Consider the following 21,328-nt stretch of genomic DNA (forward strand, 5'->3'; position numbering starts at 1 on the left):
TAAACAACTCCAAAACACGAAGGGAGCATTTAACTATCTTGTATTTATCAGTCTCTGCATATTGGCACAATCACCGTATTTCACTTCTGTCATTGCTATTTTACAGCTTCCAAAAACATAATATTGAACTCAGCTATTCTACATGAGTAAAGTAAAATAGGAAACAAACAGCTGCATTATGAGGGAAATTATTTTATTCAGCTTCACTGCTTTAATTTATGCCTTTTGAGCTATGTCCATCCAGAGCTTTGCCTCAACAGAGACTTTCAAGGTGGTGAAAAAAGAGAATGTTACTGCCCTCCATAGTCCAGAAATCATAGATCTGTTTCCTTTGATGGGATGTTGAGATACACTTTAGAAATAATGTTCAATATATTATTTTTTTCTATATACTTCAGAATTCTAAAGGTTAAACTTTATATAGCAACTATTGTCATAATTTTGTTCACTTGTCTAATCCAGCCTCAGGTATTCCTGTAGTTTCAAATCTGACCTGAACAGCTAAGAAAAACTTGAGAAAAAAACATTCAAGTTTTATTTACTTCTAGAGTCACTGGGGGAAAAAAAAAATAATTTGTCTATATTTTCGAAGTTAAAAAATGTAATACATAAGTGGCTTACAGCAGTATTTTACCCACAGTGTTCAGCTGGGTTGATTTGTCAGAGACAGAATTGGAAATGTTAAATGGAAAAATAATAAGGTCAAGAATGAAGCTGTTTTATTTGTAGCATGAGGGCATTTGAAATTTTTGAAACTTTCTAAAACATGATTCTAAATAGAAATGGCATTTGTTAATAGCCCAAAGGATTTTGGCCAGTATCTCATTGTGTTTCATAGACATCTGGAGTGGTCACAGCCAAGGAAAAGGCTCAGCTGAGGAACCCTGAGGTTGTTTACTTGCAACACTAGCAGAGCCTTGGTCAGAGAGACAGTTCTTTGTAAGAACATCCCTATTAGAGACATATTTCAGTGTGTTGCTGTGGATTTATAAACACATAGCTGGAGTGGCTGGAGGGGTCATTGTGATCATCTGTTCTGGACCTCTTTCGGGCTTATTTCTGTTTTATGCTGAGTGTTTACCATAGAACACATGAGTGGTCTTGGGAGGACAAGGCACGGGTACAAATCACTGGGCTTTGGAGAATACATCTGCGTGATGTGCAGCACAAAGACAAGCCCTTTCCAGCTTTTGGCAGTGTCCTGCCACTATGAGCCCTGCAAAGCTACACTGATGTGCAATTAACTTAAAAATCCACCAAAACCCATTCTATAAAAACAAATATTTACCTGTTTGTCTTGTTTTTTCACATCTTTGTCTCCAAGGCCCTTATTTTTTGGAGTCCTGTCTACTAATCACTCATTCTAATCCACATTATGGTTTTTGCTTTGGATAAAATTATTTTTCCCCACAGGCTAATATTGATTGACGGCTTCTCATCTTTAAATACTCCAAGACCTATAAACATTTTTGCTTTGTACAGTCACATGCTGTGCTGTAAATACGTCATGCACAAAATGTTAATTTATGTAATTGCTTTACCAAATGTTTCTGTGCTCTGCATAAGTGACTTAAGCAACTTTTTGGAATTTACTGCATTTTTAGAGATATCTGTCCTTAAAAAGTGAAAATTCTACCCCTGTATTAAAACACTCAGTGTTTCAAGACTGGCCGCAAAAGCATGAATCATGTGTCATATCTTCCCTGTGCCAGATTAGAAAAGAATGTTTTTCATCTTATTTGAGTGATTATAACTGGAGAACTAAATGAATCCACAATTTTACTTTTAATTTTGTTTAAAAAACTCAGCCATTAATTTTTGAGGTTGAAAGAAATATATAGAGGTATTTCTCCCCATTTACTATTCCAAATTCAAACAGTTGAGACCTACAGGACTTCCTGAGCCTTTTAACTACAGGTCAGATTTTTCTTTCCATGAATTTATCCAGCTGATCTTTATGCATTTATGATTTTGATGTTCAGAACATATTGTATTAAGAAATCATGCAGTTTAACATTTGTGTACGCAAATTTACCTCGTATTTGTTTTTTAAAATGCTTTGAGTAGTAATACAGTTTGATACTCCCTCACAAGATTTTAGGAAAAGAAAAATTGTCACAGAAATGTTAAAAGGCATGTATTTTATTTAGCTGTATTAGTGGAGATTTGTCACTGAGACAGTTTTTGCCAAAGCAGTGTCCAGCTTTTAAATAATGTATAGTGAGTGAGCTGCTTGGGTAATAGATTGAAGACTGCTTTGAGCATATTATAGTGAGAGTATTTCCTGTATGTATCACATGCCTCATAATCATTCCTCAATCTCTGATTTTTCTCCTCTTGCGAAGATTAAATAGGAAACTTCTAAATGGCTTATCAGTGTATTGTGAGAGAAATGTGGTCAGATGTGTCCGTCAAAAATTCCATAGAGAACCATTACTTTAGGATAATCTTCATAAGGCCCTATTGATTTCAACTCCTTACACATTTAAAAAAAATTATAATACATTTAAACATTCTTTAAATACATTTTAAAAGAATTAAACATTCTTTACCCTTCATTTCCTCTTCTGGAAATTTTTCCAGATGTTTTCCTACTATCTTGTTATCAGACTTTTTATTTATGAAAAATTATATCAGGATACTTTTAATTTTAAATGGAATAGTGAAAATAGCTGTTGAAAATTTCTACTTTAATACATATATATTTCACCTATGATTTTGTACTGTACTGTAGAAATGTGTCATTACTTACAGTGGATATTTTTTGATTTTCAAAGCATTAAAAGGAGTCTGATTAATAATTTCAATCTTGTGACATACTTCCCAGTTTTCTTGTGTATTGGAATGTTAAAACATAATTGTTTATCTCTTTTAGCTGCTAGTTTGATGCACCACTTCTTCCCTTTCAGATTAAATTCTCATAGGAACATGTTCCTTGAATTGACATGTACTTTGGGAGGTGGAAAAGGAAATAATTTGTTGCTGTCATTGTTTTAATGTTCATTAAAGTCAGTGGTATATTTTTTTATGTGACTGGCTTTTTGGTTTTGAATTCTCACAATTGACAGTATCATGGTATACTGCTATCTAATAATATAAATTTCTTTAATGTAAGACACATAGTTATTTTTCGTTCTTTTTGTTCTACTTTTATACATTATTTCTGCTATCAGTTTATTGTAGTTTGACACAGTTCACTAACTGCCATAGTTCTCAAAAAAAAAAAAGGTTGCTGGCACAGAAATAAAAAGAACATGGTTTATCCTTTTATAATTATATCACATAATTTCCTAAAGTGGCAGCACTTATTTTGCTAGGGCAGAAGTCAAGAAAGGATTTTAAATGCAAAAAATTACAGAGGGAATGTAGGTCACATGTCACAACAACTGCTTGTTTCCATGTCCTTCCTTACACCTGAATCTGCAAAGGAGGAAAAACATATTGTCCGCTCTGAAAACACCAGTTTAAAATCTGAAATGAGAATAGACAGAAACCAATGTTTTTCAACTTTTCTGTAATTATTGTAATATGGATGTCATACTATTAACAACATTTGTTGGTAGGCTCAAAATTTGGAACATCTATCCATGGAGCACTATGTGCCTGCCATGTCTCTGTGTCTCTGAAAATTGTGGCCCATACATTTTCTTTTAACTAAGAAATCAATAAAACTGTCCTAACTATATTACTAGTTTTACAGAAAATAATGGGGGGATGCCTTCAACCTATAAACTGATATAAATTTCACAACCCACGTCCTGAGGCTCTCTTAATATTTCTACAGATCCATCTTCTCCTAAATCTAGTTAGTGCTATTAATTGCTAGTCCTTATTTTGCAATGTGATCCTACCTAGAAATTCTATACTAAGGATAAACTTTGGGTTTATTGTGCTGTGTGTGGATGACAGCCATGTGGTGAAACTCTTACCAAAAATGAGTAAAAATAAAACTCCATAATACCAATGTAGCATTAAAAAGCAGGCATTCTTTATTTGACCTGGTGCATGAGGGGATATCTCCTCTAGAGGTTGTGCATATTGATTATAGCAAAAGCTCCTGTTCATATACTATATTTTACATATGTATCCATTGATTTTTCTGGAATTGTATAAAACATATATATGATAAACATTTCCTCAAAATAATTAACATGTGTTTTCTTCCCTCTCCTCATGTTCTGCTGTCCTGGGAATCTTTCTCCCCAAAATCACACCTGACCACCTGGTGAACTGGCAAAAGTTGGCACAGCTGAGCTGGTTGCTTTCTTGTTCTCCTTCCAACAGAATGAGCATTCTGTGGTTCCACAGGTCAGTGGGTTTTGAAGAATAAGCATTGTGTTAACTCACCAGGTGCAAATGATTTTTCATCTGGCAACAAAACTCTTCTAAGACAGGCATGTGATTATTCTACATGAGGCTGAAACAAGACTATATGCATTATAAACTAGTCACAGTCTTGCAAAATGAATGGCTATTCAATGCTTAATGTAATATAATTTCAGTAATGTTGCCCACTTTTTAAGCATAGTTCCATATGTTAATATTCTTTAGAAAACAAAAATATTTCTTGTTCACCTGACACTGTCATCAGCCTTTGACTTCTAAGCAGTTCTGAAGTAAGCAAGAAGGAACAAAGTAAGTAGTTTAACATTTTAAATCTCATTTACCTTATGATAATGATGACATTTATTTCCAAAACAAAATTACTTAGCATACAGGGGCAAAGGGGATTACAGTTCTGCTGGGGTGTTAGCACTCAGCATAAATCACATTAATAAATGCATAAATGCATTTATATTTCTAGTTCCTGTCTATACAAATACTCCTGATATCATGACATAGCACTAAAATAGCAAACCCCCTGGGCTAAGGAACCAGGTTTAAATATGGAATATTTATCTTTGAAAAAGTAATAATTTTACTAATTTTAACTTAATACCCAATTAAGTGTGTTACACTCCAGGTAAGGATAATAAATTCTTAAACATCAATCAGGTAGGTAGGTAGTCACTAAGAGATCACACATTGCCAAAAAAGGTTTTAATTTCTATGCAGAGGAGCCTCAGTACTATTTTTTACCTTAGAACATAGTGATAAAATGAAGAGCTGGGTAAAAAATATCATTCCCTTCCCATTAAACTTAGTATGATTGAGCTTATGCTTTTTTAGAGCTCTTCAGCTTCCTCGAGGAAAAGCATTTTTCTTCACTGAGAATGCAAAGGGATCCTTATTGCTTTTATAGAACCTATTTGATCCAAAAATATTACATGCATAAAAGGAAACTATTTAACTACAGAAAGATTTGGCATCTCTGAAAGAGCTTTCTGTACTTATGATCAGAAAACATACAGTATTCAGATAAAACAGGCTTAATCTTAAAAGGTCTGCTGCAAGTGCGTATTTTGAGTTTTGATGAGTTCAAAGCCAGCTGGGCTAGCTTTCTGAATTACAGGGAGATTAAAAGTTTCATCACAGGCTGATGATTCTGCTTCTCTGCTTCCACAGAGTTCAGAAAATCAGCAGAACTGTGGATGAATTCCAGCCCAGCAGAGCCCCTCATCACTCAAAATGAAATGTTCAGCTGCTCAGCAAGACTCTTCTCGCTGCACTGTTGCCACATTCCCAGATTTTTCAGGGTTGGAGTGCTACAGAATTAGATTCTTTCAGTGTGATTAGCTCTTTCAGCAGTCTCAGCAATGACACAGCACATTTTGCTTAAACATTTCTAGGTAAAGGAAGCATGGATATTTACATTTTTGTTGGATTGTGACAAAAGTGTGGCCTATTTTTATTTCCTGCACAGTACACCAATCTTAGCTTTAAAATAAGATATGTAAATCTAAGCAATTTTATGCATAAAAAAGACTGATCAATATCATCAGTAAATTAAGGGTTTTTTAATGTGTTTTGTGATTCAGGAATGAGAAATTATATTGCCACTGCTAGAACCTATGAAAGCGTAATTTATATGTACTTGGTTTTATTTATTGGAAAAGAAACTATGTTTTGAGAAAAATTTATTAAAGGAAAATGGCTTCTATTTAATTAAACATAGAATTGAAGATAGAGGGGAACTGAACAGCTTTAAATACTCTAAAGATCTTTTCACTGCTAACCATTGGTGTGAATCAAAGACTGCAGGGTCAGACTGACAAGCAATGGAAGCCTAACTTGGGAAGTCTCATGAGAAGCTCCATTTCTCCCTGCTCTGCAGACAGCTCACCTTCTCAGCAGCCAGACCTTAAAACACCACTGCTCAAAGCATAACTTTGAAAAGGAACCATAATCACCCCCACAGTTTAGAAGCTGCAGCTGTCGGGTATTTGTGCCACTGGTAAAGGATGGACAGATAACAGAAGGACCTTTCTTAAACAGTCTTAACCTGAGGGACTCCTGGTTATAAGTCAGGATCCAGAGCAGCAGGTTTACACAATTGTTGTTCAGTGGCATAAATAAATTAATAGACTAGAGTATCTTTTTCTGTCAATTGTACCTGTGACACCTGATGTGGCAATAGGAGCCCTACACCAATGGAAAGCTGAAGGGAAGGAAGGCAGGTTTAGAAAGAGGAGAGCCTAAATGCATCCCACTTTCATGACTGGTCTGCCATGTATGTTTTCTTGGGAAAGCTAAAACACAAGTCAGGAATTGATCAAATGTATGTACAATGCTTCTCATACTGTAGCATTTATAAAGTTTTTGGCAGACCTGAAGCTGTCAGTGAACTGTGGGAAGGTTCCATAATTGAGATGGAAAGATACAGTTCATTCATTCATTATGTAATCTGGGAACTCTGGGTTTTTGTAGGTTGAACTAGATGCCATAAGTTATTAAGTTTTTTCTTTGATGTCATAATGGTTATCTTGGTAGGAAGGGTAATAGTTCAGCAAAATTATTGCTGTGGATGGAAAGAACAAAATCATAACATTCTTATCTGCATCTCTTTAATGCTAGTAAGAAAGTTTAAACTTGTAATGACTTTGAATTTGCCATTGAGTATAATGGCAAAAATCGTAATAAAAACTGATACTCTTTTCAAAGATGATCTTATAGGACTGGCTAGGTAAATGACTACAGACAAAACAGTGAAGGCATGCAGGTCTCCAAATGAGCCCTGGACACAGCTAGAAACAATGTCACCCGTTCATGGACTCATCGAGTCATAGAATGGCGTGGGTTGGAAGGGACCCAAAAGCCCATCCAATTCCATGGACAAGGACACCTTCCACTACCCCAGGTTCCTCAGAGCCCCATCCAACCTGGTCTTGAACTCCCCCAGGCATGGGGCAGCCACAGCTTCTGTGGGCAAACTATGCCAGAGTCTCTCCATGCTCAATGCAAAGAACTGCTTCCTAATATCCAAGGCAAACTTCCTCTTACAGCAAACAGAATTTAAAGCTCATTGAAGTAAATTGTTCACTGAAATATAATGAAAAGCAAAAATGTATGGACAGTTATTTAGAGATTTATGTATTGATGGATGAAAAATCTTGCTATTTTTAATGCATTGCTAAATTATGCTTGGGAAATTAATGACTAAGGAATTCACCAATAGTATTCCAGTGTCGTGGTTTTAAACCACTAACTAAGAAAATTACTTACTTCTTGCTGTGAGATATGGATTAGAATAAGAGCAAAACAGGCATACAACTTAAAAGGGAAAAAAAAGAAAGTTTATTGACAAACCACAATAATAAGAACACCAGAATAAACTTCCAGAAAAACCTTTCCATCCCCTATCCACCCACTATTCTCTTGTTCACATGACAACAGAGACAAAAACTCTGGAACTCTGATGGTTAAAACAGTCCCAATTCTTGCTAGTATGTTCACCAGTCTTTATAGAGAAACAGAAGTTTCTTCCTGTTAATTTATGGAGATTCTCACAAGAAAACTATTTTTGTTATAGTTTTCTATTGCCCTAATGTTAGCTGTCTAGAGCTGCTATTATTAGAGTTCACTCCTCCCATTCTCACATCACTCTGAAGTGTGTATGGGCCATGCGTCTAGAGATAGCATTTTTAAGGATAGGTTATTCAAAGGCAAAAAAAGTCTTCTTCATCTGTTTCTGTGAGCTTCACCAGAAAACAGTTTTCTCATGGCCTCTCAGGGCTTCAAATCTCTCAACAGTTTTCTCATGGCCTCTCAAGGCTTTTAATCTCCCAGTACTTCTTTATACTATAATTACTCTTTACTCAAATTTACACTTTGAACACTATTCCTCTCTAGATCCTATATCATGAATTAAAGGAGTTCTTTTCAGGACTTCATTGTCCATCTCCATAGTTTTAACAGGGAGATATTTCAGCTTAATTAAAGCATCTTCTTAATTCTCTACTTTTCCTGAAGCTTCTTTTCTTTCCTGTCACTGGTAGTTTATAAAGTCTCTTTTCATGTTGATCTCTCTCTCTCTCTCTCTCTGGATAAAAAGATTAATCCGCAAGTCTCATCTGGGTAATGAAAGAGTTAACATCTTGCCCAGGTTTTTGTAGATGGTTCGGAGATCTCTGCCGAACAGGAGCTGGAGCCGTCTGTGATGGAAAGTTCCTCATGGCTGCTCTGGAGCGTGTGGTCGCTGCTCTAACTCGCTGCAAGTCCAGGGCCTCTCTCTTTCTTCACTGGGCAGTTTCTAGTGAATGTAGTTACAGCAAAACCTGCAGCCGAGCCAGAGATCGGCTCGGCCCGGCCCGGAGAAAACCTTCCCCAGGCGCCCCCATCTCCCGGCCGGGAGACGGGGCAGGCCCGGCCCCATCCCCGCCCGGCCGCATGGCCTGGGCAGGGACGGGAGGCCTGGAGCTCCGCCACCCTCCACAGCCAGGAAACAAAGAGAACCCAGAGAGCTCTGCTTTTACATTTTAAGGTAGGGTTCACAAGTTGATCCCACTTTTCAATAGCCTAAACTGCTGTCAATTCCCAGCAATGACCGATAATTGGTCAGGAGAAAAGACTCCAAGCACTTCCCAGCAACTCCAACTCCCTTAAAAGTAAAGTAACTCCATGACATCCAGTTAAGTTTTCAGTTAGCACACCATATTATAATGTTTAAGACCTATAAATTCACATTTTTAACACTATCACAAAACTGGGTTAGCAAATTGAGAAAGAAATAAAACTTTTTTTTTAATGTCTTACAGAAATTAAAAATACAAATGGGCAACCTAATAAACTAATATTTTCAAAAATCTGTAGAACATATTAAGATCTTTCTAGAAACAAGTGATTTTTGAGCTATACCTAACCATGTTTATGTGCCAAGGTTAAAAAGTTTAAATATAATATATATTCAAGATTCTCAAATTCTTTGATGCTTGAGGAAAATACATCACAAACCCCTCAAAATCAGGTCACACTTACTTACACTAAGGTACTTTAATGTACTTTTCAATATGTGAACTGGGTAATTAAAGGGAAGCAAAGGTTCAAAGTTCATGTCTATTTTACCTAACTATGTAATGGAGTGGTTGACAAAGTTAGCAAATTAACAAGTACTTCTGTTGGGGTTGAGCAAGATGAAGGCCTTTGCCTAAAGCTGTGGGGAAAATGCCCTTAATTAGTGTGAGTAAAAATTCACCTACATTGCCCCCTGGGAATTCTTATGTTAATGTTTCTAGATATTTCTTTGTTTCCCCTGTTGTTATTGGTTTGTATTTGCTGCATTAATTTTAATATTCCTAACCCTCACTTCCCATTGGAACCCTTCCCTTGGAGTCCACCCTTTACCTACCCTATATAAGTTACTGTTTCCATCCTGGACCTCACCTTTTTAGTGCACCCCATACTGTGGTCGGCTTCTGTATGTTCATTGTTTTGTCTATGAAAGTCTCTTTTATTTTCAGGTCACTAAATTGTGCCTGTCACTCTATTTGTTCACCACCTCAGGACCTTTTGCTGATAGTCCGAAGGTGACAGCCAGCCGTGCCATCTGGGCCCGCTGTGTTACAGGTGGTGCCCAAACAGGGTCTCCTGATATTCAAGGGACCTGTTGGGAATATCAGGATCCCTTAAGATGATTAGGCCTTAGCCTTCTTGATTTTTTTGGATTGCCCTTGCTGGAATCCATGCCAGGCCTGGCAACCTGCCAAAGACTTCAGAGACTTCAGTGGCTTGAGTGTTTGGGGGAAAGCAGCCCAAGCGACTGGGGAGGAGCCCCACAGATGGGGGTGCAGTTCCCTATCATAGACAGAAGGAAGACATGCAGAGTAGGAAAGAGAAAGGAAGCATCTGCTCCATCACCCAGACATTATTCCTTTAGCTTACCATTACAGGGTCCCCAGAGTTTCCCAATAACCTCTGAGAGTTTGCCAGTATCTTTGAAAAACCCGTGCTTTAATTTCCCAAAGATGGGCTTGCGGATGTCTGTAGAAGAGAGCAATGTCTATCATTTTTTTCAGTGCTAACTAGCACCCCAGGGTAAGAAATTTGAAAAGCAAGAACTGAAAAATACAATCAAATGGGCTTTCAAAAGTTCTCCCAATGCTACTGCGCCCAATGTCATAACATCAGCATTTTGGGACTTGGTAGGCATAAAGTTGTAGAATTTGGCAACTAAAAGACACTCCTTGAGCTCCACTCAAAAATTCCTTCCTATTCTTTGGCTGATTTTGGAAACATTAAAATCAGAAGAGAAAGACAAGGAGGAAAAAATCAAATAATTTGGAACAGCCTGGGATTGCTGCACCTTTGTTGGGGAAGATGAAACAGGGAAACCTTATGAATATGATTGTTTAGCAAAAGATTCTGAAAATATGAAACCTAGGATTGAAATAGAAATGAAAACTAGCTTTGAGCTATAGGAAACTGAGTGTTAGTTACTATAGAACCAAAGAACAATAGCCTAGCCAGCTGAAGGAGAATCCTTGTTGACTGAACAATACCCTTCCATTGATAGTGAATCCAAAGGTCAAGCAGCAAGAGAAGAATTTGAAAGGTAGCTTTTAGAGTTTAAAATGTAACATTGTATGGTAATGTAGTAGTTCTTATAGGCTATATGTAAATTCTATAGAATGTGTGTCATTGTCGTGGTTTTAAACCAATAACTAAGAAAATTACTTCTTGCTGTGAGATATGGATTAGAACAAGAGCAAAACAGGCATACAACTTAAAAGGGAAAAAAAAGAAAGTTTATTGACAAACTACAACAACAAGAACACCAGAATAAACCTCCAGAAAAACCCTTCCATCCCCTATCTACCCACCACTTCCCCGTTCACATGACAACAGAGACAAAAACTCTGGAACTTTGATGGTTAAAACAGTCACAATTCTTGCTAGTCTTTTCACCAGTCTTTATAGAGAAACAGAAGTTTCTTCCTGTTAATTTATGGAGTTTCTCACAAGAAAACTATTTTTGTTATAGTTTTCTATTGCCCTAATGTTGGCTGCTCAGAGCTGCTATTATTAGAGTTCACTCCTCCCATTTTCACATCACTCTGAAGTGTGTATGGGCCATGAGTCTAGAGATAGCATTTTTCAGGATAAGTTATTCAAAGGCAAAAAAAAGTCTTCTTCATCTGTTTCTGTGAGCTTCACCAGAAAACAGTTTTCTCATTGCCTCTCAAGGCTTCAAATCTCCCAGCACTTCACTATACTATAATTACTCTTTACTCAAATTTACACTTTGAACACTATTCCTCTCTAGATCCTGTATCATTAATTAAAGGAGTTCTTTTCAGGACTTCATTGTCCATCTCCATAGTTTTAATAGGGAGATATTTCAGCTTAATTAAAGCATCTTCCTAATTCTCTACCTTTCCTGAAGCTTCTTTTCTTTCCTGTCACTGGTAGTTTATAAAGTCTCTTTTCATGTTGATCACTCTCTTTTTCTCTCTCTGGATAAAAAGATTAATCCGCAAGTCTCATCTGGGTAATGAAAGAGTTAACATCTTGCCCAGGCTTTTGTAGATGGTTCGGTGATCTCTGCCGAACCGGAGCTGGAGCCGTCTGCGATGGAAAGTTCCTCATGGCTGTTCTGGAGCGTGTAGTCGCTGCTCCAGCCCACTGCAAGTCCAGGGCCTCTCTCTTTCTTCACTGGGCAGTTTCTAGTGAATGTAGTTACAGCAAAACCTGCAGCCGAGCCAGAGATGGGCTCGGCCCGGCCCGGGGCCCGAGGAAAACCTTCCCCAGGCCCCCCCATCTCCCGGCCGGGAGACGGGGCAGGCCCGGCCCCATCCCCGCCCGGCCGCATGGCCTGGGCAGGGACGGGAGGCCTGGAGCTCCGCCACCCTTCCAGCCAGGAAACAAAGAGAATCCAGAGAGCTCTGCTTTTACACTTTAAGTTAGGGTTCACAAGTTGATCCCACTTTTCAATGGCCTAAACTGCTGTCAATTCCCAGCAATGACCGAGAATTGGTCAGGAGAAAAGACTCCAAGCACTTCCCAGCAACTCCAACTCCCTTAAAGGTAAAGTAACTCCATGACAGTCATGTAGTGGTTGGTTACTGGGAATTAGAATATTCACTATAGAAAAAGATAAAATGTATTCTAACAAGAACTTCGCTCTTTTAACTCATGCTCTCTTAACTTCATACCTCCTCTTAAGCTCTGCTCTTACTTTTACCCTCTCTTAACTTCTCCACCTCTTTTTTACTCTTACTCTCTTACTTAACTTCTTACACTCTCTTACCCACTCCTCTCTTAGCCTCTCTTAACTCGCTCTCTCTTACTTCTTTCATTCCCTGCTTTTACTCGTCTCTTACTCTCTCCTGCCTCCTTCCCTCATGCTCCCCAACTCCTCTCTCCACTCTCTCTCTCTCTTTGAGCACGTTTATGCTGTGGCTGGCAGCGTAAATGGATCCCTTCCTCCCTCTACCTAAATAATAAACTGCTTTTACCTGAACAGCCTGACCCCGGAGAAGAATATTCAAGTGGCTAGCCCTAGCAAACGCCAACCTGGAATGTAAAAAAATATTGCATGTGCTTCCACCAGAGCCTGAGCCTACCATAGCTCAAATGATGGATGCATGCAATCGCCTAGGCACTCCCAAACACACTGCTGTGCTTCAAGCACAAGTCCTGGCTGACATATTAACAGCTTTCCAAGAGAATGCTGAAAAGCAGCAGAACCAAAAACCGAGACCTTGCCACAACTGTGTTAAGGAGGGACACTTTGCCAAGGGCTGCCCAAAATTAAAACAAAGGTCATTTCTGAAACACTGAGGGTGCAGAGGGCATTGTCATGGGACTAACAGATTGCACCAAGCACAGGGATGTTGTTGCTACTGGTCGGGGAACAGTCAGCAGAGTGTGAGGTAGTGGTGCATGAGGACACAAGCACCTCTGTCATCCGTGCCAGAGATCATCAGCGACCAGCAGGTCTGCAGCTGCAGTGTCTTCTCTCTGACCTGCCTGCCACAGTGCCCCCAGGTACCTGTCTGGAGCTGTCAACTGCCCAGACAGTGATTCTCACAGATTCTGTACATCATACTATTTTGATAGGACAATTGCGCCTAGAACAACAGCCACATGAGTTTTTGATTGTGGGGATGAATAGAACCAGCCCTGAGAGAATTTGTGTTCTACCACCAGTGTTATCAGTAACATCATCACAAGAAATTACTGTACTTGTTGTCCTGACCCCCCATGTTTTATACCCAAAGGATTAACCACTGCACAAGCATTTCTGTTACCAGAGCCAGACTGTAACACCTCTGGTGACTCTCTCATTGCATGGACCAAGGAAGATCAGCAGCAGACAACCAGAATTCACCCATGCCCTGAGACATCTTGGCAAGACCATCATGCTCACTGGACTCACCAATACCAGAGCAGGTGTGATGGCAATTTCCAGATTCTGTTGGCCTCCCAATTAGACTCTTGTACCATCCTTGGACACCCTATCAGGTCTCAGTGGCCACAGTGATAGCTTCCATAGTTTACATCCTGTCAGCTTCGAGGGACCTGAGGGTTGTGTTGCTACCACTAAACCATTCATGGTAAGGGTGAGAACAGTCCTCTGGGGGAGAGACATTTTATCTCAATGGGGTTTGAGGCTGGAGACAAACTTTTAGTTTTTTTAGATCTTTGTCTAGATGAGTGTGACACCCTGAAACTAACCTGGACTTCATATAAACCTGTATGGGTGCATCAGTGGCCCTTACATCAGAAAAATCAGTCTCACTAGAATTGTCAGTAAAAGAAGAGTTGGACAAAGGTCCCATTGTCCCTTGGAATGCCCCAATTTATGGTTTCCATAGCTCAAATAACCACAGATCACGCGCAAATACCCATTCCTTCTGTCCAAGTCAGTAATTGGTTCCAGTGTTTTGTCAGTTGAAATAGGAACTAATGTTTTGATGTCAGTTCTTAAATATGTATTCTATTCTGCCAAGGTACAGGAGATTGGAAAACACTATTACTTTATCTGAGGTGACAGTCAAGGGATACTCATGGAAACTGTTCGATATTTAATGGCAGTTTCTGCAGAAAGGAAGATGGAAACAAACATTGGACTTGACTGATGTAGTTTTTGGGATACCATTTGTCACTAGAATTCACAGGTCTAGCTTACCTCTTTGGTTTATTCTCATACAAAATTTTACTAGGAGTGTGTTGCTCTGTTGCTAATGGGGAGAAGTCACATATTGTGTCTACAAAAAGCCATGTTGATTGCTGCCCATCAGCCTTTCCCCAGTTGCTTGGGTTCCATGTGCCAGAGTCGCTGAGGAATTGTGTGTTCAGCACAGGAGTGTTTAGGAAGAGGTGACACAGGGCTGAGGGCAAAGCAGTATTTGAGTTCTGGGAAAAACAATCCCACTGCAGCCTTCATGTTACAACACTGGTGGGGACGTCCTCTGCTTAGGTCCTTTCTTATATGCAGAAATTGCAAGGATTGAATTCAGCTTAAGCTGAATTCTTTCTGGAAAGATGATGGGCCTGAATTACATTGTTATTAAAAATAATTACATTATTTGTTATTAAAAAGCTACAACTAAATGACACATGAATTTAAAGGATTAACCTGAGCATGTAACTGTAAATAAAAAAAAAACAACTAAGGCAGTAAATGAGGAAAAGTGTGTTGCAGAGACTGAAAAAAATGTGTAAAGTAAACTTGGTGGGGGGGGCTATAAATAAATTTGTAATTTAGCAATTTAACTAGAGGGAAAGGAAATAAAGAAAAATAATAAATAATAATAGTAAAAGAATAAAGAAGAGAAGGCTGGAGCATTCATCTCTCTTTCGCTTCCTTCTTCACAGAAAGGCGATTTGAGCTTATTTATGATTGTTGCCTGAACAAAACATAGCTTTAGCTAGGAGTCAAAGAACTGACAGGGAAATGGGAGAAAGAGTCTTGAAAGAATATCAAACAATTTGTGTGCATTCCAGCCAGCACTCTGTAAACCCCAATTATTTTCAAGATCTCTTCAAAGAAAAAGGAAGGGTGGAAGAAAGTCCACTGTATTATTTATCTCTAAAAAAGGCATGTGGAAGGGACAATGTGAAGAGTCACAGTCCCATTCAAAACAGATTCCTGGGAAGATATAGGAAAAACTTGTATGTGACTGTTTCAAAGTATTTGGATAATAAAGCAGTAAGACAGAGCCTGCATGATTTATATAGAACAAATCACGTCAAATCAATTGAATTTAATTCCTGATGGAGGGGCAGTCATAGCAGAAAAAGTAAGAAACAGCTGTTATATCCATGGCCTTTTACCAAAACTTTACTGCTACTGCCTTTGACAATTTGTAAAGCAAACTAGTAAAACATGTTCTAAATTAAATTATTGGTACATTCACATACCACTGGCTGAAAGGCTGCTCTCAGAAATTAGTAATTAATAAAGTGCTCTAACAGAGCAAAAGAATTTCAGGCTGGGTTGACAGGGTACTGTCATAGATCCTTTGTATAAAAGTACTTTCTTTCATAGCTGAATATGTACGAGTGCAGTTTCCAGGTAGCACCATGATGGGAGAGCTAGCAGTCACTCTGAGGGGCAGTGTTATAATTTGGACTTGATATATGATGTGGTGGCCTAGCTCAGACCCTGATGGAATGGGGATACCTTGTCCTTCCAAGGAGTAAGCACCCTTAAAAGGGCACCCCTGGGAGCACTGGCACTGCAAGCAGCTGTCAGTGACCAGCTCCTTTGTGAAGCTGCTCTGGACCCAGGGCAGGAGGCACAGGAGAGAAAGAGAGAGGCAGAACCCTTGTCTGAGTTCCACAGTGGCTGAGTTCCACAGCAGGCTCCTCATTGGAGCTGTTCCAACAAAGGGGTCAGGGATGAGAACTCCAGGGAATAGCAAGGATCACAGGTTTATATGGACAAAGTGAGGGGCAGGGTCAAGACTCAGAGCCAACAGTTTAAGGTTTCTGGGGGGGAACAAAGGGGTAAGGATGAATATGATATAAGGGATATACATAATAACACAGAGGTTGTTGGGAAATTTTTTCAATTAGAAACTTTCACTTTAAATAAGAGAAGCCTGGCTTAGGCATTTACCCTGCAGTGGAGAGCCACGGGTTTTTCGGCGTTGTTATCTGCTGCAACAGATGCATGTTTTTGCACAGAAAAGTGAATCCCATTTTTTATTATTTAGTTTTATTATTTAGTTCAAAGATCAGACTGAAAACCACCAAAATTCTCTGCCAGTAATAGGGAATAGAAAGCTCTGATTTAAATAAATTAACAATTATTATTGTCATTTGCATGAATGCCTATTTTATAAGCACAGACAGTAAATTGCTTTCTGACACTGGGTTGCATATATGCTCATCCTTTCCTTTCAAAATATAAAATGTTGGCAATATGGATGTAGATGAGATTTTACTCTGTTTCCAAGAAGGACCAAGTGATAGTGGCATTAGAAGACTGTAAGTTGCATGCTGCTGGTAATTTTTTAGTATTTGCAATTGCTCTTATCACCTATAATCACCTTTAAGTGGAAGCAACAGCAAGAGCAGAAAATCAGATAAAAAGAGAAGCTTAAAAGCAGATCTAGAAGGCCTAGTCCATACTGAGACTGTTCTCTTAGTCCTGATGTTGATCTCTTTGCTTTTCTCTCACCTTTTTGGTTTTTATTTTGCTTCAAAACAAAAACAGCAAAATGAATCCAAATCTTCCCATGCAGGATCCAGCATTCATTAAAATAATAGTATGAAAAAAAGTCCATTATATTACCTCAGGAATTTATTTTCTGGGGTATCAAAAGAACCCACAATGTAAAGCAGGACCTTTTTAAATATGAAAGCTAATGCATCACGTATTTTTGTCGCAGCACTTCACATGTGTGATGCATTTATTTTAAATCCAAAACTAAAAGACAAGGAGTCTGGATTTTTTTGACAACATAAGCCCAGTCAAAAGCTCAAAGGTTAGTAATACTCTTCCAAAGTCACTCTTTTTCAATATATAAATTCAATGGGAAGTGGCAAAAACTGCTGGATAATGGTTCAAGCAACCTAAGAAACAAGTGATCTCATTATCTTTCTACCAGGAGGGAACAGATGAAAAAGAATGGCAGCACTGTGTAGAGGAAAATTACAGTCCTTCTGTATGAAGGTGGCTTCATAAGGAGCAGTAGTCTGGACTTGCTGCTGTGAAAATATCCAGGGATTTTGCAATACTTGACTTGCTTTTCCCAATGAAAGTTTTATGGTCAGTCACATATTTTTTTTTTTCCTAGGCTACTACGTCTTTTGCAGAAATGTGCAGAGGATTTATAGGTAATCCAGAAATATAACAGAAATATAAAAGTGTTGCGGTGCTTTTTCATTTTGCTTATAGTTTCCTGTTAAACAGCATATTGCCAAAGTTAGTTCATTCCTAAGTGGAACCGGATCCTTTTTACCCTTCAATCATTGTGGCCCCGCCCTTTCTTTGGGAACCTTCCCTGTCAATCCCTTGTTAGCCCAACCCCTGACAGTGCCTCCTCTCTGGAATTCCCCTAACCTTCGAGGCCCCATTGGTCCATGTGACCTACCCTTTATCCCCACTGGCTGCCCAATTGTAATCCCCTCCTTTCACTTCTCCCTCACAGATTCCCTATTGGTCCAGAGATTGAACCCCCGGTTCTAGTATATATATATATATATATATATATATATATACGTATACAAATAAATACAAATCCCTGTGCGCAGTAGTGCGCAGGACTTTTTGGTCCTTGGTCACTTTGAAGAATAAACTTTTCCCTGGAACCCAAACCAAGAGCCTCCTCCTTCCCTTCATCTCTCCTGTGCACTGACGCCTGATGTGCCATGGAGCAGCAGCTCTAAGGTGCAGCCCCTGTCACCTAGCTCAGGGGCTGTGCCCCACTCTTGGCACCCTGAGACAGCCTAAACTCCAGCATGGCATCATAAAGGAACTGATATTAAGTTCTATGGGGTTTTTTTGTGTGTTTTGTTTTGGTTTTTGCTTCTTGTTTGTTCCTTTTTAGATTTTTTTTTCAGTTTTCTGGGTTGTACTGTTGGTATATTGGCATGCCTTTAAGCTCAAATCTTGCATTCTCAGTGTACTGCTTTGATGTTGTATTTTGTTTTTACAGTCTTCTCATCTTTTCCTTTGACTTATTTTTATTTTATTTAAATACAAAGTATTTGATAACTCTTCATGAGTAAGTCAGAGCACAGTGCTCAAAAAAATCTAAAAAAAGTGACTAAACTTTTCTGTCTATACTAAAGTGAATGTCATGGGCACATGGGTCCCAGATATTCTGAGAAATGACACTTTGAATGTTTGTTTGCTGCTTACAGTCTGAAGACTCGCACTTCATGTGAGCAGACCTGAAAATTGTAGCAGCCCTGGGGAGGACTGAGTAGGACTACTAGGCAATCAGCAGAAAGGAAACTAAACCCAGGTCTGCATGAAGATCCTTCTTTTCATTGTGACTACCCTGGCATGTGTTCCAAAGAGAAAGCACTCCTCTCCACAACCAGACATGACAGAACTTCCTCATGTGACTGACATCAAAATAATCTCAGTTTATTTGTGTCTCTTTATGAGGCTGGTTTGTCTGGGTGGAAGAAGGAGCTACACAGCTTGAGCCAGACACAAGGCAAAGAGCTGCCAGGCATGGTCCCTGGTGGGCCTGCATCCACACTGAGCAGAATCACAGTCTTGCAGAAACACAGGAATCTAGATCAGAGCAGGCCTCTCAAGTCAAACTTTTTTCCTAGCTCTTCCCCTCCTCACTCTCTGCCCCAAAAATGCCATTCAAAATAAAATAAAAGATCTGTTGCCAGGCAACCTCTCACTATATCTTGAAGTCACTTTTTTATGTGGATGCTGGATGCTGAAGTCTGTATGGAGGTATTAAGCACAAGATAATTACTGAACTGCTGATGAGAAAAGAATAATCACACCTTTCTTAGTTATATATGCACTAGATAGAGATCAGGCTCATTAATTATTAATTACCTTTCCAATCAGCTTTTTCATTAATCTTCACAGAATGTGAGTTTAAAGTGTAACAAATCCCTCTAAATTTATGGAGCCTGATGGTATTAATCTGAGGATACTCAAAGAGCTGGCTGATGTCATTGTCAGGCCTCTCTTGATTTTGAATGGTCTTGGGAATCTGGAGAGGTCTCGGTTGCCTGGAAGCTGGTAAACAATGTCCTGATTTTCAACAAGGGCATGAAGGATGACCCTGGAGACTACAGGCCTGTCAGTCTCAATTCAGTGCCTGGTAAAATTATAGAGAATATTATTCTGAGAGGTAGTGAAAAACACTTAGAGGACAATCTAGCCATTGGTCACAGCTAGCACAGCTTTCTGAAGGGAAAGTCTTGCTTGTCAAACCTAATTCCTTTCGCGACAAGGTAAGCCATCTACCTTACCTACCTAAGCAAGGATCAAGGGACACAACTGATGTAGTGTTCTGGATTTCAGTAAAGTTTAGGATCCTGTCTCTCACAGGATCCTTGTGGACAAAATGTCCAGCCCACAGCTGGATAAACAGATCACGTGATGGGTGAGCAACTGGCTCATGGGTCGGGCACAAAGGGTTACGGTGACTGGGGTGACATCAGACTGGTGACCTGCCACTAGCGGGGTTCCAAAGTCCTCCACCCTTGTGCTTCTCAACTTCTTCATAAACAACCTGCACACAGGACTGGAAGGGAGACTCAACAAATTTGCAGGTGATACAGGGCAGGGAAGAGCTGTTGACTCCCTCAAAGGCAGGGAGGCCTCAATGAATCAAAGGGCTGAGCAATCACCAACAGTGTCGAGTTCAACAAGGGAAAGTGTTGGACTCTGCACCTGGGATGGGGCAACCCTGGATCAACAGACTGGAGAACGAGAGGCTGGAGAGCAGCACCATGGAAAGGGACCTGGGGATCCTGGTTGATGGCAAGTTGAACATGAGCAGGTAGTGCCCTGGAAGCCAGGATGGCCAGCACTGTCCTGAAAGGGCACTAGGCCCAGTGTCACCAGCCAGGCAAGGGGGTTATTGTCCTGCTCTGCTAGGACATCACTAGGGCATCCTCACCTCAAGTCCTTGGGGCAACTTGAGGCACTATAGTATACGATATCCAGCTATTAGAGGATGTCCAAAGGAGGCTGTGAAGATGGTGAAGGGCCTGGAGGAGAAGCCTTGTGAGGAGTGGCTGAAGGCACTTGGTCTGTTCAGCCTGGACAAAAGGAGACTTGAGGGGAGACCTTGCTGGGGTCCGAGACTTCCTTGTGAGGGAAAGAGGAGTGGCAGACACTGATCTCTTCTTTGTCATGGCCAATGATAGGACCTGAAGGAATGGCCTGAAGTTGTGTTGGGGAGATTCATGTTGGATATCAGGAAAATGTTTTTCACACAGTGAGTGTTTGGGCACTGGAACAGGCTCCACAGTGAAGTGGTCACAGAACCTGAGTTCAAGAAGTGTTTAGACAATGCTCTCAGGCCCAGGGACTGTCCTATGCAGGACCAGGAGATGGACTCGATGGTCCTGTGTCTCTTCAAAGTCTGGCTATTCTATGGTTCTGTAAATGAAATAAACTGTGTACCAGTGCTCAAGTCAAAGAAGGTGTACCCATCAGTGCTGGTCAACTGGTTACAACAGATAGAAAAAAAGGCTGAGAAGGCTTTTTTGCTTCAGTCTTCACTGGCAATCTCTATTCCCACACCTCTCAAGTGGATGGATAGCAGGATGGGGTATGGGGAGTAAAGTGCTTCCTACTGTAAGAAAAGACCGTGTTCAGGACCACCTGAGGAACCTGAACGTACATAAGTCTATGGCACCCAATAGGGTTCATCCCAGAGTCCCAAGGGAATTGTCTGGTGTAGTTACCAAGCCACTCTCCGTGATATTTGAAAAGTCATGGCAATCAGGTGAAATCCCAGGTGACTGAAAAGAAAAAACATTGTACCCATCTTTAAAAAGGGTAGGAAGG

At 39.7% G+C, this 21,328-nt stretch overlaps 2 long non-coding RNA genes across 2 annotated transcripts; both read left to right on the forward strand.

Annotated features, from left to right (window-relative positions):
- The first annotated feature begins 4,240 nt into the window (after window positions 1–4,240).
- Window positions 4,241–18,779, forward strand: LOC147648079 (uncharacterized). Its single transcript, XR_015280572.1, has 3 exons — window positions 4,241–4,308; window positions 17,625–17,664; window positions 18,694–18,779. It is a non-coding gene; the product is annotated as an uncharacterized LOC147648079 (long non-coding RNA).
- LOC147648080 (uncharacterized) lies at window positions 4,552–7,040 on the forward strand. The gene is made up of 2 exons (XR_015280578.1): window positions 4,552–4,635; window positions 5,506–7,040. It is a non-coding gene; the product is annotated as an uncharacterized LOC147648080 (long non-coding RNA).
- Window positions 18,780–21,328: the final 2,549 nt, after the last annotated feature.

This window comes from Cyanistes caeruleus, chromosome Z, assembly GCF_971803275.1.
Source record: "Cyanistes caeruleus chromosome Z, bCyaCae1.hap1.1, whole genome shotgun sequence".
NCBI lineage: Eukaryota > Metazoa > Chordata > Aves > Passeriformes > Paridae > Cyanistes > Cyanistes caeruleus.